Here is a 17,696-nt window from a genome sequence, read left to right on the forward strand (position 1 = left end):
GAACCTATGCAGAAGACTGTCAGTAAATAGAACTCCTGTTGAATGGAACACATTTTTTCAGTCCCTTCAGGTTCGGTTTATCGAGAGTCTAATGTACAACTTTTAACAAAAGAAGATACATTAAAATCAAACGGAAATCGTGTTGTTGGTGAATCAATACTTCAACCATATCTTAACAATAGGTGCCAACGTGTTTACATTAACAAAAAGTACCGTAATTTTTCGCTATAAGCCGCACCGAAAATTGAAAAAAACAAATTGCCTGAATAGTGGGGGGGGGGGGGGGGGTGCTGGTTATCCGAAAGCAGAAGTCTGCTTATGCATTATGCAATGCATGGCATCCCGTGCAGGCCGCATCCCCATCGGCATCGTTCAGTGCAAAGCCAATAAAAGCCAACACAGACAGATCCCCTCCGTAGCGTGTGTATTCACTTTTTGCGTGCTTTGTTTGATTTGGTCAACAGTGTCACAACAGCGATTTGACGGCGTCTTTTTCCGAGTCGGGCGTGGCCAGTTTGCACTGTTGGTCAGCCTTGTCTGGTGAGGCACCATGAGTGGGTCTCGACAGCAATCTTTCACGACCGTGACAGAAAAACTTAAGATTATAGTAGCTGCGGCAGAAATCGACAACAAAGCTGCTGCGAGGCATGACGTCGACGAGTCCTGCATTCGCAACTGGCGGAAAAAAAAAAGACCTCTCTCGAAAGTATACGCAAGGAGAAGCGAGCATTTCGTGGTCCGAAGATTGGTACATACACCCTTGTTGAGATGCAGCTTGCTAAATTTATTGAGGAGTGGAGGAGTCGCGGCCACACTATGTCAATGGAGATGGGGCAAATGGAAGCGCTGAGGTTGGTCCGCGAAATAAACATCTCGCGCGAGTTTCGTGCGAGCCGTGGATGGCTCCGGCGATTCATGGCCAGGCGCCGATTTTCGATGTCGCGGCACACTACCATATGTCAATGGCTTCCCAACGCCTACGAAGATGAGCTGTTGACAACGTTATGTCATCGGGCTGCGGAAGGAGCACAACTACCCACTCTCCCAGATGGGAAATGCTGATCAAACGTCAGTTTACTTTGAGATGCCCATGGACACCACTCTGCAGAAAAAGGGCTCAAAATCTGTAAGCATACTGATGGGTGGAACTACACTGCATAGTAACTACACTGCATAGTAATGTTGTGCCCTTTGGCGGATGGTACCATACCGTGCCCATACGTAATTTTCAAGCGCGAAACGCTACCCAGTACTCCACTGCCACCAGGGATTGTTGTGCAAACCGAAGATAACGCATGGATGAATGGTGACCTCGCCTATCACTGGCCTTGCACGATCTGGGAGAAGAGGCTGGGCACCATGTTAGCACGGCGGTCGATGCTAGCGTTAGACTTGTTTCGAGGCCACTGCACTGACGCTGTGAAAGCGCGCCTCGCTGACCACCGCACCGACTTCGAGATCATACCCGGTGGCATGACTTCCATGCTACAGCCGCTGGGCGTGTGCCTCAATGAGCCGTTCAAGGCGTGCGTGAAGCGGCATGCTGAGTGGATGGCCGACGGCCGTTACGCCCCGACACCAACTGGGTGCGTGCTGAGGAGGCCAGACATTGCACAGCTGTGCCAGTGGATCGTGGGTGCGGGGGGGGGGGGGGGGGATTTCAGCTGACATGGTGCACAAGAGCTTCGAAAAGTGCGCAGTCAGCAATTGCTTGGACGGCACTGAAGGCGAGTTCATCTTCGAGAGCGGCGACAGAACCTCGGATGGCAGCAGCGACAGTGGTGAGTCGGGTAATGATTGAAGGAACGGGAATTGGCGCAGTCAACGTTGCGGCAATCACTTCGAAGTAAAGTTCTCTTGTAAACAAGATTCTGATATGCTGTGCAGTTGTGACTTCCCAAAACAGTTTTTCTTTAAGCTAAGCATGCGAGTTACACACGAGTTTTTTTTTTGGGGGGGGGGGGGGGGGGCAATAATGTTATCGTTAAACTAGACACGACAGTTACACAAGTCATGTATGTGCATATATCAACAATAATTCTTGATGGCCTTAACTTATATGCTATCATAACTAAAGCTAACAATAGCACTTTCAAGGATTTCATATAGTCCTGAATGAACTGGCATAGAATTAATCCAAGTAAAACCAAAACCATCATTTTTCGTGCCAAAAATGCCTTTAGTTTTTGAATCAGTGTCGATAGATATTGTTGATACCCACACAATACTCGGAGTTCATTTTTCATCAAACACAGGCTGGAATACACATGTAATTTTATTTGTAAGAAGCTTTTTTCCGTAGCGGGAATATTGTCTTTACCTCTTCGGTAGCGGGAGTGTTGTCTTGTACCATTTTGCTGCTCGAGATCAAACTTGAAAAATATTATGCGTTAATTCACATCTAATGTAATGCACCCTTGCATTGGCCACGACAAGCAAACCAAATGTTGTTACTTAGCAAAACAAACTATAATCTTCCAGATGTTTTTTTTTTAAATACTCTAATCTTCCAAATTTTTGCCCAGCCGTGGTGGTCTAGTGGCTAAAATACTCTGTTGCTGACCCGCAGGTCGCGGGATTGAATCCCGGCTGCATTTTCGATGGTGGCGAAAATGCTGTAGGCCCGTGTGCTCACATTTCAGTGCACAGTAAAGAATCACAGGTAATCGAAATTTCCGGAGTCCTCCTCTACGGCGTCTCATAGTCAAATGGTGGTTTTGGGACATTAAAGCCCACATATTAATCTTCCAAATTTGAAATATTGACCTGTTTGGAAGAACGCATGAACCTTTCCAAGAATGCCAACATAATTTGAGTAGACAACCTTTATGCGTTTCGCTTTTTGCATTCGTTTTATTTCTCAAATAGGGAGCTTTTCAACTTCTTTACGTCACTGTCATGCCTAGAGCGATGTGCCATTGCAGTGCAGACAGTTGGTTTGTACCGTATTTCTGTACTACGTGTTAATACTGTGTACGAAGTTTCTACAACTACTACTACAACATGTAAATAACAATCCTTGGCTTGCAACGTTCCCACAACATTTGATATGACCGAATGTAGGATCACCTGCTACAAGAAACAATTACACTCGCGTTTGAGCTCTTCTTGCATCAAAGGCTTATTTGCAACAAACTATTTGCGTAGTCTACTCTAGATTTTCGTAGCCAAGTGTAAATACATTGCATTATATTACATCTAGTGTTATATTGATATGCATGGATGTGTATTCGCATAAATGTGAATATGTGTGCGTCTACAGGTGTGTCAGTGTATATGATAGTGTATGCATGGTGTACATATATTTTGGGCAATTTTTTTAATATCTATTTTTAATGTATTTGAAACTAATGAGATGTGAAACCATTTATTGATTAGTATGTATTCAATTTTTGCTTCTGTACTTGCGTGTTAAGTACTACCTCAAATAATTTCCCTACAACTGCCGCGTGTGTGTGCAGATCACGAGGACCTTTGTCAAGCCGTTCTCACTGCTTTAAGCTTTGGCGACCTTCCAGTGTTTTGTGGTGAGAAAAAATTGAGTTGAAGTTGGATATACAGTCAAACCCGCTTGTAACGAACCTGAGCATGACGGGGCATCTATTCGCCATATCTCGAAGTTCATAGTAAATGAAACACAGCTTTTAAAAAAGTTGCGAGTGAAAACACAAATTTTTTTTGCCCCCAAAAGTCCGTGATGCAGAGAAGAAGCGATAAGGGCCGTTTTTTGAGTTCATATAAAACGGCAGGGTGCCCATTCGCCGAGGCCCATGGCGTAAGCTGCATGAGGCACTGGCTCCAAAGTTTCATCGTTCTCGCAATCCGATTCCTCCAAATCGCTCTCGCCACGTACTTCATTCACAATGCCCTAATCCGTACACGGTTCCGCAGTGTCTGCAGCATCATTGGCCGTAATTAAACCATTGTATTAGATGTCCTACTTGCTCTCCCAGGTTCGGAGTCGACGACGCGCTGCCACAAATCACTGCTGTAGTGGTCCTGTTCTGAAGCTTCAGGCTCGGTATCGGGCCTGACGTCGACGAAGTTGGCCTCGCGAAAACAGTTTCGCGCACATGTGGCCGTCACCGCCTCCCACAAAATATTCACCATCTCTACAGCTAAATACCGGGAGGCCCGAAGCGGCGAGTTGGCTGCCAGGTGGTCAACAACTATGAGCATGCGCTCCGCAACGCGGCACCTCCTAACGCGCGAATTACGCTCAAGCCAACTGGTCGCACTTTCGACGTTTTGTTGAGCGGCACGAAAAGTGTGCTAGTCCTCTCGTTGGCCATCATGACCACACACACACACCAAGAGCGAGCAAGACGCGCACACGCGACACACATGCCAGAACGCGTGGAACAGCTCTGGGCCCGTTTCCAGTCAGAAAACGAAACTAATTCAAGCCAGCATGGCGGTTGTCGCGGAGCGGTGGAGACGGGCGAAGGGGTTGTGATCAAGAGAGGAGAGCAGACTTGCGAGAGAAGGGCAAGGAGTTGTGATAAAGAGAGGGGAGGATACGGTGGGAGGGCGACCTTGAAAACCAAAACACACGGGAAGGTCTGGTAGCTTGCTTGAAAGGTCCGTGAAACTCTCACGTAGAAAAACTTACAAAGAGTGCCTGCGTGCGCAGAAGTCAAAACATGGCCACCTGGATTGGTGCGCTAGGCGATGTTCGAAGAATCGGCGGCCGTGGTCAAAAAATCGTTTCGTTGCGCCGGCAGAATTGTGTGGCCTCACGAACTTCGATACTTCACGATTCGTTCTGCGCGAATCAAGAGCCATTTTCGCGCTTCCGCACGTGCGCAGAAGGCATGCTGAGTCGAGTGCGAAGTGAGTGAAAACAAGTCCTAAACACGAAAGGAATCGCAAATTATCAGAGTTGGTGGGGTAGCATACGCGCGTGCACTAGACGCAGACTACCGGATACAGTCGGTGGCCGACGGTGTTGGCAAATTGTCTGGTCACTCAAGGCCGGCGATGCCAATGACATTACCAGCGATCAAAAACAGAGTAGATGGCCGACTGGTCTTTGAAAGATCGGTGGCAGTGTGAAAACACGGGCCTCGCCTGTCGATGCGGGGTGCTCAGAGTAGCGGGGGGGGACAAAGGACAGAGAGGTGCATAACAAAAAGGGGTCAAAGAGAGCGGCAACTAGAGGGGTGCGGAGGCAGAATCGGCATTTTACAATAAGAATGTATGGGCACCTCGCCGATGCCTGATCAGTGGTTGAAATTGGTTTCTCGGGAAGTCGGCAGACCGCTGGCCGTTCGCTGTAACCAATCAGCGGCGCTCGAAGACGTTCGTTGTAGGTGCGATTTTGTGCCATGGAACCAATGTATATTTTCACGGTCATGCGGATATTGTTCGTTTTCAGCGAAAGTTCGTTTTAAGTGGGGCTGTTATATGTGTCCTCGACTGTATACTGTAATTACTCGAATCTAACGTGCACCTTTTTTCTGGTTATGGGAGTTCATATATTGAATGCACGTTAGAATCGAGTACGAAAAAAAAAAATGAATACGGTCATTCTATTGCCATCGGCATTCCCAAGATAATGCAAGTTCAAGCCCCATTGTTTAAGGCCTCATTAGAAACAAATGTGCCTAATTAAAAGCAACATTTAAGATATGGTAACATAGAATAATGATTGAAGATTGAAATAATTGAAGTAGTGTATTTTATTTGGCTTTTTTGTTATTTTATGGCAGATTGATTTTTACACTCTGAAAAAGCAGTTGGCATGCTATTACAAATGTGATAAATAATTAATTAAAAAGGCTTGTTTTCTAAATTTCATTTCCATACTTGTAATCTACACACATACAGGTTTCTATTGCAAAAAGAATGGTTGTTCTAGCTGCCATAGCTTCGGAGATATTGAGGCCTCAAGATTGAACAGTCATAAATTCACATTTTGAGAAAAATGGCAAACGCAGATAACACACACTTTGTTCAAAAACAACAATAATAAAATGCATATTTCACAAAGTAGATACTAATATCCACATAGAACATAGTCTGACTGGTGCTTAGCACTGCGGTGGCGCTTCTTTCATGCTTGCTGGAGCTTTTCACTCGAGCCACGCTTGTGGTTTGAGTTAGCCACTCGCCACCTGTCCTCGGTCATTCGTCTGATGCTAGGGAGGCTGGAGTTGAGATTGAGTTCATCGAGGATGCCTGTTGACGAACTCAAGTTGCCGCCGTTGAATTTCATTACTGCCTACACAACTGCAGCTTCAACCACAAAGAGTGAAGCATGATGCTGCTTAGGTGCCAAAGCCCAGATCATAGAATCAAGGCTTTCATTGCTATTCTGGATTTTACTTCTTTGGCACCTTTCTAGAAGCCCTTTATCAGACAGGCGCTCATATACTGGCAGAAGAGCTTTGCACACATGTTGAGGCAAATTGTAATGGTGCCTGGGAACTGGCTCCCCTTTGGCAGCAGCTGCGTTCTGCCTGCACCAAGAGTCTAGGTCTGTGGGACATAGGCTGTGATTCGGCTCACTATCATTAGAAGTGACGTGATCGCAAGTCGCCATCACAGCTCTGTGCATGGCGTCAACATCTCCTTTTTAAGATTTACCGTAATTACTCGAATCTAACGCGCACATTTTTTCCGCTTAAGCGAGTTCATAAATCGCATACGCGTTAGAATCGAGTACGAAAAAAAATTAATACGGTCATTCTATTGCCATCGGCATTTCCAAAATGGCCGCCCCCTACGTGTGTCGGCATGGCGTGTCGGCCATTTCTGCCTATGTGTTTCCCATGTGTGGCAGTTCGTACATGTGCCGAGGAGTTCGTCATCTTGTAGTGCATTAACATCGACGGCATGGAAGGGCCGACTCGAAAAACTTGAGTGCACCATGATGCCGCTTTTAAAAGAAAAGTCATCGCGTGTGCCGAAACGGACGGAAACCGGGCCGCATAGCGGTCGTACGGAATTCCCGAAACGTGCGTGCGGGACTGGCGGAAACAAAAGCAGAAGATTGTCGACAGCAAAGGTTCACGCAAAGGCTTCATTGGACCACAGTAGGGTCGGTTTCCGCAAACTGAAGAGCTGCTCGGCGAGTATGTGATTGAGCAGTGAGTGGCACAGCGGCCCGTGACGACAGAACTGCTCCAAGTGCAGGCTATGCAGTTAGCCTTAGAAAAAGGGCTAATGCGAAGCCAGTTTAAAGCGAGCAGGTGGAGGCTAACTAACTTTATGAAGAGGAAAGGCTTTTTTCTCCGAAGGCGAACGGACATATGCGAAATGTTTCCGAAGAAGTACGATGAAAATCTTAACAGTTTTCAGAGGTTCGTCCTAAACTTGCGGCACAACAACGGCTACTTGCTTGGGCAAATCGGGAATGCCGATCAGACGCCCCCTTACTTCGACATGCCTGGCTTCACAACCGTCGAGAAGAAGGGGGCGAAGCAAGTTCGCGTGCTGACATCGGGCCACGGTAAAACTAGAGTGACAGCAATGCTCCGTTGCACGTCAGATAGGCACAAGCTTCCCCCGTACCTCTTATTTTAACGGAGGACGCTCTCGAAAGGAGTCGTTTTCCCGAGTGGTGTGATCGTGCGGGCCAACGAGAAAAATGGGTGTGTGTTCCAATCGATGTATTACTTTTTTTTTTCGTCGTGGAAACCAAGTGCGCGTTACAATCGAGGGTGTGGTAGGATCGAGTAAATACGATAGTATATGCAAAGAGCTGTGGCAGCCGGGCTAGCTGACCGCGGCTGCAAGCTGACTTTTGGCCGAAAGCAGGACAAAACGGCATCCCACAGGCAGGCTGACAGGACAGCGGGACTTTAGCCGGAAAACTGGGACATGCCCTGCCTAAATTGGAATTTTTGGTCACTTTAACTAAATGATTAAGTTAAGGGAGCTTCTTTAATTGACCAAGCCCCGGCGCAACGCGGATGCCTCGGTTCATGGGCAGGTACATCACATGCTGCCGTTATGTGATCCAAAAGTGCCGAGCGGCCTCGGGCTGTGTGCATGCTTAAAATCCTAGCAGCTGTCCGCGTGGCATCTGTGATATCGTCGGCTCCGTCTATGTTGGCAGTACCGACCACAACGCCTACTAACTCCCGGCCCAAATGGCGCTCAGATCATGAATAATACCTGTTTACGATGTGGCACAACACGTGAAAAGCTGCCAGATAATCAAAGGAGTATGAGCACGCAAAAAATTTCTTGTGTACAACTTAAAATGGCTGCGCGCGATGACGCAACGCTAGCCCCATACTATCGTCATCCAGTAACCAGGACAAAATCGTTTGGACAGGCCCGGGTCGTCCACAGGCACGCTTGAAACGAACGTGTATTCGAGCAGTCTGGGATGAGTGGGCGGAGCTTTCGGTTGTTCCCCGAGAAAAATGAACGCAGCGCCGGTGTCCGGGGCCATCCAAAACCTCCGGGACAAGTAAAACGAAAAAACTCACTACTGGTTAAGGCCTGACTGCATGTACTAATGGGGACAGAGGGTTGACTTTTTGCCCTTTTTTTATTCGGGGAGGTTATTCAACGGTCGAGTACGTAAGAGGAATGGTCAAGCCGGTTAAAAAACGAAAGATGCTGTTAAATGGGACAGTAACGACTTGGGCACAGGCGCCAACTTCCAAGATATGATTACTTTAGTAGGCGTCTGATCATATGTAGGCTGACAAGAAGTGTAAATTGGACGGTATGGGGATACGTGTGTTTGCACCCCATTAATGAATAATTAATAGAAATGGATCGGACTTTCTTGAAAAAAAGAAACCCCAAGAATTATGGGCAATGGTCTATGGTTATGGCATTTTCTTCTGACCTCACCATCTCCCAGATTGACATGTCATCTGAAATCTATAGTGAACAGTTTCTAAAACAATATGTGTATTCGTGTTTTTTGTTTACAAGTGAGCCAGTGCACACTGATTTTCGGCCAATTTATTGGTCTTGCGTCTGCTGAAATAAATAATACTTTAAAAGTTAGCGCGGTGTCCCTGTCGTTTTTCTGTTGAACGGTGCGCTAAAATAGTGAAATGGATTACGAACATACTCAAGCCTTCGCTCTGTCAAGACTTAAGTTGTTCTTTACTGGAATATTCTCAAGTGTTGGAGTTTGAAAACATGTGATTGTTGGCCATTATTTATTTGTCCTTTAAAATAATGCCAACTATGATTTAACCAGCCTTGTTTGCATGTTTATGTGATGTTTGTACTGCTTAACTGAGAATATAATTTGTGTCTGTTATCAACTTCTGGCTCTGACTCTGTCTTTGGACAACAAGCGGCGTTCGCTGGCGTGCCAAAATGGTCCGTTTTCGGGGTGCAAACACAACCCGGAAACTTGTTTCAGTTTCAAGAAACATGCATGCTCGTAGCAGTTTCCGGGCATCCTAAGATCTGGTTGGACAGGGTGAGGTTGATGTAGATGTTTGCATTTGTTGGCTTTCACAAGTTTTTACAAAAAAATTTGATACCACTGTAGTGAGTTTTCCTTTTGGTTATACACCTGTTTTATTTTTTATTCTGTGAATTTCAAATCAAGCAAAATGCGGGAAGTGGTTGACTTGAGTTCTAAATGCTTGCCTCTGCTCCTTTTTGTCACTCGATCAGCAATATTACAAGTTATATCCCGCTCAGTTATCTTGCTCAGTTGGCATACCAATTACGAGAAAAAAAGACAAGTTGTGGCGAGTATAGAACGGAAGCTGCAGTGAGCTACAACAAGCAAGGCAACTATGCATTCGGCCAAGATATTGATAAATCGAGCAACAAATGTTTTTCCCGGCTCAGCGGTGTGTTAACCCGGGGATTTCCAATTCGCAAAGGATTTTCAAGTTTCTTAGTGGCAAAAGGTGAACACATGTATTTGGACCCATGATTATTCAAGCAGGTATTGATTTTGTGTGAGTACATAAGTAAATGCAGTTATCAAAAAGCCTGACTGCACTGAAAAGTGGTGGTTTGCTAGACTGATTGGTCAAGACTACAGCCAAGCTGGTCTTGGCAAAATGCGTTCAATGAAAGGCTTGAATTCGGGTTCACTCGGCTGCATAGTTTTTGCTTCTTTCACGTTTGACATGTTTTGCTTCTTTTACGTTTGACATGTAGTGCAAATAATTTGAAGTAAATATAGGTTCTTTCCTGTTCACGAATTCATGTAGCGCCTGTTTGAAACTTAGTGAGCCTTTACTTTAAATACTGTCACTCAAATACACGTGATAGACTAAATGCTTCCAGAAATCAATAAAAGCAATGTCGCTGGAGCGAACGTTTGGACAAGTGAACTTTTCTTTGTCAAGGTAATGCTGTTGCCCAAACGATCGACTGGTAAACTGGCCGAAACAGTTTCCAGTGACGTTCTCTCTTGAAAAATTTCTGATTGCTTTGAGCCTTTCCGTGCCTTGGAACTCTAGTCTTAATTTGTACTCAAGTTCTGTAAGAAAAATATGTGCGCTGTCATAACAGACATGATTGAGTCAAATAGAACGTGTCCTTCTCGTGAGTGTTAATAATTTTCGCATTAACTTGAATATTACAGGTTCAATGTTTGCTCGTTATGTCCATATGTCAGTTGTAAATTAAACCTGCTTTGAGATTGACTATCACACTACGTGTATGTCTGTGTTCTTTTTAGGCAAACTTACAATGAAAAGTAGGTTTCATTTGTGTCAGTCGAGTTTTGTGCCACTGAGAAATCGATCAGCGTAACTTTTGCCAAATCATAATACACGAACAATATTAAAAAAAAATTCAAACCTTACAAATGGCCGCATCGCCAAAGCGGCCAGTGGACCTGAAAGAATTGGAACGAACACATTCCGCTTGCATGCCAAGTGGGAAAGGAGTTTCCACGCGAACTCCTTTCCTCTCGGTTTCCATTTGGTGACCTCGGGCCCCGGCAGTCGCAGTCGTAAAAGCGGCGCTACATGCCGCTGCGTTTCAGCATGCAAGAGCGCATACATGGGAGGTATTTTTCCGCTCCCTGGTGCAAATACCTCGGCCCTTGGAACCTGCTTTGCAATTTCTTCCCCAGTTAACGGGTTAGTGACAGTGAACAAAGGTGCGGCTTATCGCAAAATCATTGGAAATGGGGGAGGGGGAGGTGTTGAATCATACTATATGTATGTTTGTGCATATCTTTTTATGTGTGCATGTACATATTGAAAATTGAAACTATTTATGGGGGGGAAGGGTTTTAACCCCTCCAATGCCCCCCTCCTAGGGTAGACGCCCGAGTTTCCGTTGGGTGCTAGCGCATTGTTTGTGCCCCCGGGCACTGTTGGTTGGTCTTGGCTTGGCGTATGCCAACGAATCGTGCACTCCAGAAGTGTGGGTAATGTCTTATCGAGCCCCAAAGACCATCGGAATACCATCTATGTGCGGTGACGGTGTAAAATTGCGCTACACAAGCCCATGTTGGGACGAGGCCTCACAGGCCGATATGGTGTGACTGGCCGAAGGGACAGCACCAATGCCGACACATAGGGGTATCGACTGCGGACGAGAGGTGACGTCAGTTTTTACGCCCGCTTATCATGCGTAACGACCAAGACTGCATGGGAAGCACACGCAATGATCGTCCCAGTGTAGTTGAGATTGGTCACTTTCAAGGTCCGGCGACACCCTAGGGGAACAGCACTCGATTTTGCCACACCTGACAGCGAGGCATGAGCAGCCGGGGACACTGGGACGACCAATCTCGAAGCCCACGGACACAGAGGTGTGAGTGAGTGAGACTTTCAACGGTAGGTGGCGCCGGCGATACGGCAGTGGCTACAGAAGTGATTTGATTGATTTGTGGGGTTTAACGTCCCAAAGGCTACAGAAGTGTGATAGAAGGTTGGGGTCTTGTAAACCTGGCCCCAGCTGCTCAAGGCGCTGGGTCGGTGACTAGGACCTTGTCTGAACTCTGTGTGTCGGACCTACGGAGCGAACTTGATAGAGAGGTTTGGACAAAACGGGTTTGAAAGCTGCGCTCATCGATCGACTCTCGCAAGCGATGCGGGATGAAGGCGAGAACACAGAGACCTGCCAATTTACAGTCCAAGTAGAACCGACATCAACAACCTCCGAGTCTGCAGGGACAGCAGCTGTAAACACAGATGCTGAGGATTTTGAAGAACAGCTGGTGAAGAAAGCGAAAAATACTCGCAAGACATGGCCGGAAGAAGAGCCTATCCTTGGATGGGTGATGGGCAATGGATGCGAAATGTGGATCCAGCTCGAACACATGCCTTTCGCAACAACTGATAAGGTGGAGGCAGCTGAGACCTATTTGTGCAAGCACTGTGAAAGGTTCAGGCTCCTGAAGGAGGAGTTCTTGCTGATGACGAGAGAGATGGACAATGGATGGCTGCTGGCCGTGCAGAACATCGCAACACGACTGACAGAACACGTCGACAACATAGCAAAAGAGAGGTGTGCATTGAGAGAAGAGCTAGCCAAAGCGAGACACTGGAGGACGACTGTGTGCACGCAGGCCGAAGAGCTTCGGAAAGCTCCTCTGTATGCGGGCTCAGAGGCAGCAGATCATAACTCAGCCCAGGACAGCGCTGCAGCAGAGGAGAATGCGAGGCGGGTATCTGGATGCGCAACAACAGGCGACAACATAGAATGCCAACCTAAGAGTAGTCTGGACTCAGGCAAGAGATTGATTGATATGTGGGGTTCAACGTCCCAAAACCACCATATGATTATGAGAGACGCCGTAGTGGAGGGCTTCCGGGAATTCGGACTATCTGGGGTTCTTTAACGTGCACCTAAATCTGAGCACATAGGCCTACAACATTTCCGCCTCCGTCGGAAATGCAGCCGCCGCAGCCGGGATGCGAACCCGCAACCTGCGGGTCAGCAGCTGAGTACCTTAGCCACTGGAGCACCACGGCGGGGCAATTCTGGCAAGAGAGACAAGGTGTCAGAAAGTGATCAGAATGTGGGGACAGAAAGTCCGCAAACAGGACAAGCATGGAAAGTTGCCTTAAAGGGTGATGCGGGTCTTTGGGACGAAAAAAATCGCGAAAAAATAGAATTTTGGAAAATGGCATTTTCGAAATCTATAGAGGTTTTATTACACGACTACACAAAGTTTCTCAGCTCTTGCATTAATATTTTAGCTATAGCATAACTTTATTTTAACAATACTGGCAGAATTCCAACTGAAGTTATTGCTAAAAAGCCCCTTTTTTCGCAAAACGCAGCGGCCGTTTCACGCGTCGTAGCGTGGCTATGTTGGTCATGTTTGAAAGAGCTATTTTTCTTCTTCATTTTCCCGCCAACTCCTATTCTATGCTGCCATTGGCTTTCTCAAAAAAGCGCGCGAAAAAAGACTCCCAGTGCAAGCCCTCATTCGTTGCCTAGCGCACGTGACCCGAGTTCGGCATATGATTGGCGGAATTCCTTTCTTGTCATCTGGACAGCGCTTATGCGTGCTGTTGGCCATGTGCCATGTTTTCAGTGTGTGTGACCAACGCCGGTGTGGCTGAAGTGTAGAACGATGGCTCGGAAGAAGTCGCACATGAAAAAAGTATTTGGGGCAAAGAAAGTGTGACGCGCACTTATCGAGAACATCAGGAAGAGGAGTGTAACGCAGCCGAACGTTGAAAGCGACGCGGCCGCTGCCTCTCCTGATGCCGCCGATACGGACTTCGGCCTAACAAGCCCATCGTCATGCGGAGGTGCCAATGGTCGCGTGCGTTGCGATAGGAAGTTTCTGCAGCTCGCAGAATTGGAAAAGGGCAGAAAAAGAGCTCAAGATAAACTGCTGCAGCTGTCGTCCACCCTCGCGGCGGAAAGGAAACTTGATCTGCTGACCGACAACGCCGATGCCGCATGTGAAACGCCTGATGCGAGTGTGTTTACGATTGTAAGCTTTGATTTGGTGAACCCTCTACTTGTGCATGGGAAATGTAAATTATGCGGTGCTGGTGACCTAGAAATTGTCAGAGACGATTGTGAATACGGACTCGCCGTCAAGCTGCGTCTTGTGTGCACGAACTGCAGTGACGTGACGTGGACTTGGAGCTCGCCACGCGTCCGTGGTGAACCAAAGGCAAACCCGTTCTGTGTGAATGTTCTCGTGCCTCGCGTCATGCAAGCTACAGAAAACCGAGAAACAGCTTTTAATGATATATTCTCGCTGATGAACATTAGTCGTCGCGGCCTCCACACAAAGACGTGGCAAAGCTACCTCAAAGGTAAGCTGGTTCTCGCAGCGGATCGTGCGGCCAAAAATGTGACAAGTGATGCGCGCGCTCGGTTCGCAAGCTCTATCAAGATTTGCGCCCCAGCAACTTCGAAAACATCGTGGTGTTGTACGATGCATCGTGGATGACTCACGGACATTCCTCGCACATCAGCGTCGGCACCGTGATAGAACTGTTCATGGGGCTCTGTTCGGACTACGTTGTCCTGAGCAATTTCTGCGCGGTATGCGAGATAGGCCAAAAGAAGACGATCCCTCTTTCCAAAGCTGAAAGAAAGGCCAGAAGTGTCAGAAGAACACAAACAAAAAGTCAGGAGAACTGGAAGTGGAGGCAGCTCTTATTTTATGGAAGAGGTCCCTCGAGCGGCACGGTCTTCGGTACACTATAATACTTAGTGATAGAGACAGCCGTACGTATCTCACACTCCAAGAGGAGAAAGCTTACGGTTACATAGAAGTGGAAAAAGAGGACTGCGTGAACCACGTACAAAAACGTATGGGCACGGCACTACACAACCTCGTCTCAAGAAGCAAAGCTTCTGGCCTTCAGAGCCTTGGCGGAAAAGGTCGGCTCACAGCTGACCTAATTACGCGGCTAAGCTCCTATTACGGATGGGCACTGAAAACGCAAAAAGGAGATGTGCGTTTTCAGTGCCACGCACAAGGCAGTGATGGCAATCTACCATCACATAACGTCTATCGACACAGTGTCGAACCATTCCTTCTGCCCAACAGGTCCCAATTCGTGGTGCCGCCAAAATGCCGCAGAGGCTAGGGGTGAGCCAGCACCAAAACACCCTCGCAACCTGCCTCCTCATATTTGTCAGGCTTTGTTGCCTATATACGAATGCCTGAGCAACAGAAAATTGCTTGAGAGTTGCCTGCGAGGGAAGACTCAAAACAGCAATGAGAGCCTCCACTCGGTCATGTGTTCGCTTCCACCAAAGGATCGCCATGCCTCCCTTTTTACCATTTAAGCAGCTGTGGCGGAGGCAGTGCTAAGGTTTAATGCAGGAAATGTGAGAGCAACTGCATCAATACTAAAGGAGCTGAGCCTAAGCCCCAGCACACTGTGCAGCAATCGTATGGCTGAAAAAGATCAGCGGCGCCTGGAAGCTTCAACTCGAAAGCATGCATCAGCAGAAAATATGCACCGAGCCCTAAAAAAATGCCACACAGGCAACAATGTGCAGACAGACTATGTGCCAGGGGGCTAGTGATCTTTTACAAGTGGTAACTTGTAAATATTTTACAATATTCTGGAATAAAGTGAGCTGTTTACATTTTTCGCTATTTTCTCCGAACAAGCTTTTTACTCATTTTGTTGTTTGGTACAGTGACATATAAATTCCTAGGACAGCTACAGCTGGAATTTTTTATATGTGATGCTGAATGTCTAAAGCTTGAACTGCTGCAAGCAGATTATTTGTTTTCTCTCTATAATTTTTTATTTGCTTTTTTCAAGGTCATTAGTGGCTGTCACATAAACATCTAAGCTTTGATGAGCTCTTAAATTGGAAACTGCTTGCAGTTTCCAATTTGGAAACTGCTTGCAGCAGTTTCCAAATTTGGAAACTGCTTGCAGCAGTTCAATCCTTATGTATTCTACTTTGCATTCGCGCACTAAATTTAACTTTCTGCTCAGTAGATTTTTATCTATTGTCTCACCAGTTATTAATAATAAATATCTAATTATTTTGGTAACTAACTGAGTCACAGAAAAAATAACTGCATTTTCAAAATCAGCACAACAAAAAATACATATACGTGTGCTTTTAAATTGAATTTGGTTCATAAGTAAAAAAAAATAGCTCCAGGTACCATGTCCCCCCTTAAGCAAAAAAGGCAAGAAGAAGGCACAACAGATGCAAGAATTGACAACACCAGGAGGGTAGGCCGCAGACTTTGTTCTATTTTAGGACAACGAGCAGCAGCACTGAGTTGGGCGCGGCTGACTAGCCCCGATACTATCCCAATAATGGCAGCCATAGGGAAGGCACTCCACTTCAGATGGCCAGAAAGCAGCAACCTCCCAGGCAAAAAGTACGCTCACAAGACTCAAGCCAGTGAGAGTGCATGCGGGAGGCAGACGCCGACATCGCACGAGAGTTACTTCCACAAAAGTAGGCTTCCTAAACATTCATGGAGCAAGAAAGCTAAGCAGGTGGGAGCTCTACAGGATGTTGGATTTTGAAGCCATAAAGCTTTACGCGGTTGCAGAGACTCATCTTTGCGAGCTAGAGGAGTCACCAGTTAATTCACAGGGGCAGTGGGCCGGTAACAATCGTGAAGAGGCCCGTTTACATTGACCCGACGAGGGCGCGTTGAGTCGAAATAAACAGGTTTTCTGGACTCGCCCTCCCCATGTATAAGCGGACGCGTCGGGGTGGAGAGTCGTCGCGGCGAGTCCCGTCGACTCGGATACAGGGGGTAGGTTCACCGAACTCGCCGCGCTCAGAAAGGGCATGTATAACCGGTCGCGCCGAGTTGACGGCTTATGACCTCTCCCGCCCGTCGCGGTCTCCGCTTCCCCTGTCGCCATCACTCCGACCTTGCTCTTTCTCTGTCGGCCGGTACGCGCGGGCTAGGCACGATGACATCCTTGCGAGCTCCACGCACCATGTGGACAGATGACGAAATAATGACGTTGCTAGCTTTAGTCAACGAGAAAAAACTGAGTGATTTGCTCGATAGCAAGCAGCAAAAAAATAAGGACATATTCATGAACCTGGAAAGATGTTTGAAGGAACAGGGCCTGACGTGGACGTGGGAGCAAATAAGGACCTGTTAGAAGAATTTGAAGAAACGCTTCACGGCTGTAAGTACCTCCCTGTTCGCTTTGATTCGAAAAGTTTTCAGGCGCTTTAATTTCTAATGACTTTTTTGGCATTCGCAGGAACGCCTGCTCCTATGCAAAAGTGGCGGGGAGCCGTCAAAGTGGAAGTGGTTTGACAAAACGAGCCTTCTGCTTGGCGACCGCCCGATGGTGCAAGCAAGAGATTACAGCGTTGACACCGCCGCCGAAGACGAGGACATCGTTCTGTTATGCAGTAAATGCAGATCACTTTTACGTTTAAATCTTGCTTGGCACGTCCTACGAGAGCTTGTTGGTTATCGTTCTCATGACCGGCTATTTTGCTCTGCCCGTAGCAAGGAAATCGGCTTGTGCGCCAGAAATCTCAAATACGTGCACATGAACGCTTTAATAAAGTTTCTGGTCACCTCGCCATCAGAATACATTTGCGTAAATTCACAGAATTGTCTACTAATGCGCAGCATTCCAACTCCGCTTGCATTTATTTTGCGTTCTTCACAGCCAGGTTCGACTATGAAAAGGCAAATACTTTCCGGTATTTTAACTGACTGAGCGACTTTTTACTCATCAGCTTTTCTTCCCTTTGCAGGTCAGTGGTTGCTCACAAGTTTTTCCCTTTCACAAGGGTATTTTATTCTTTGTAAGTTTTGTTCTGGGTTTTTTTGCAAGTGGTGTAAGTTGACTTTATCA

Source organism: Rhipicephalus microplus, chromosome X (assembly GCF_043290135.1).
Source record: "Rhipicephalus microplus isolate Deutch F79 chromosome X, USDA_Rmic, whole genome shotgun sequence".
Taxonomy (NCBI): Eukaryota; Metazoa; Arthropoda; class Arachnida; order Ixodida; family Ixodidae; genus Rhipicephalus; species Rhipicephalus microplus.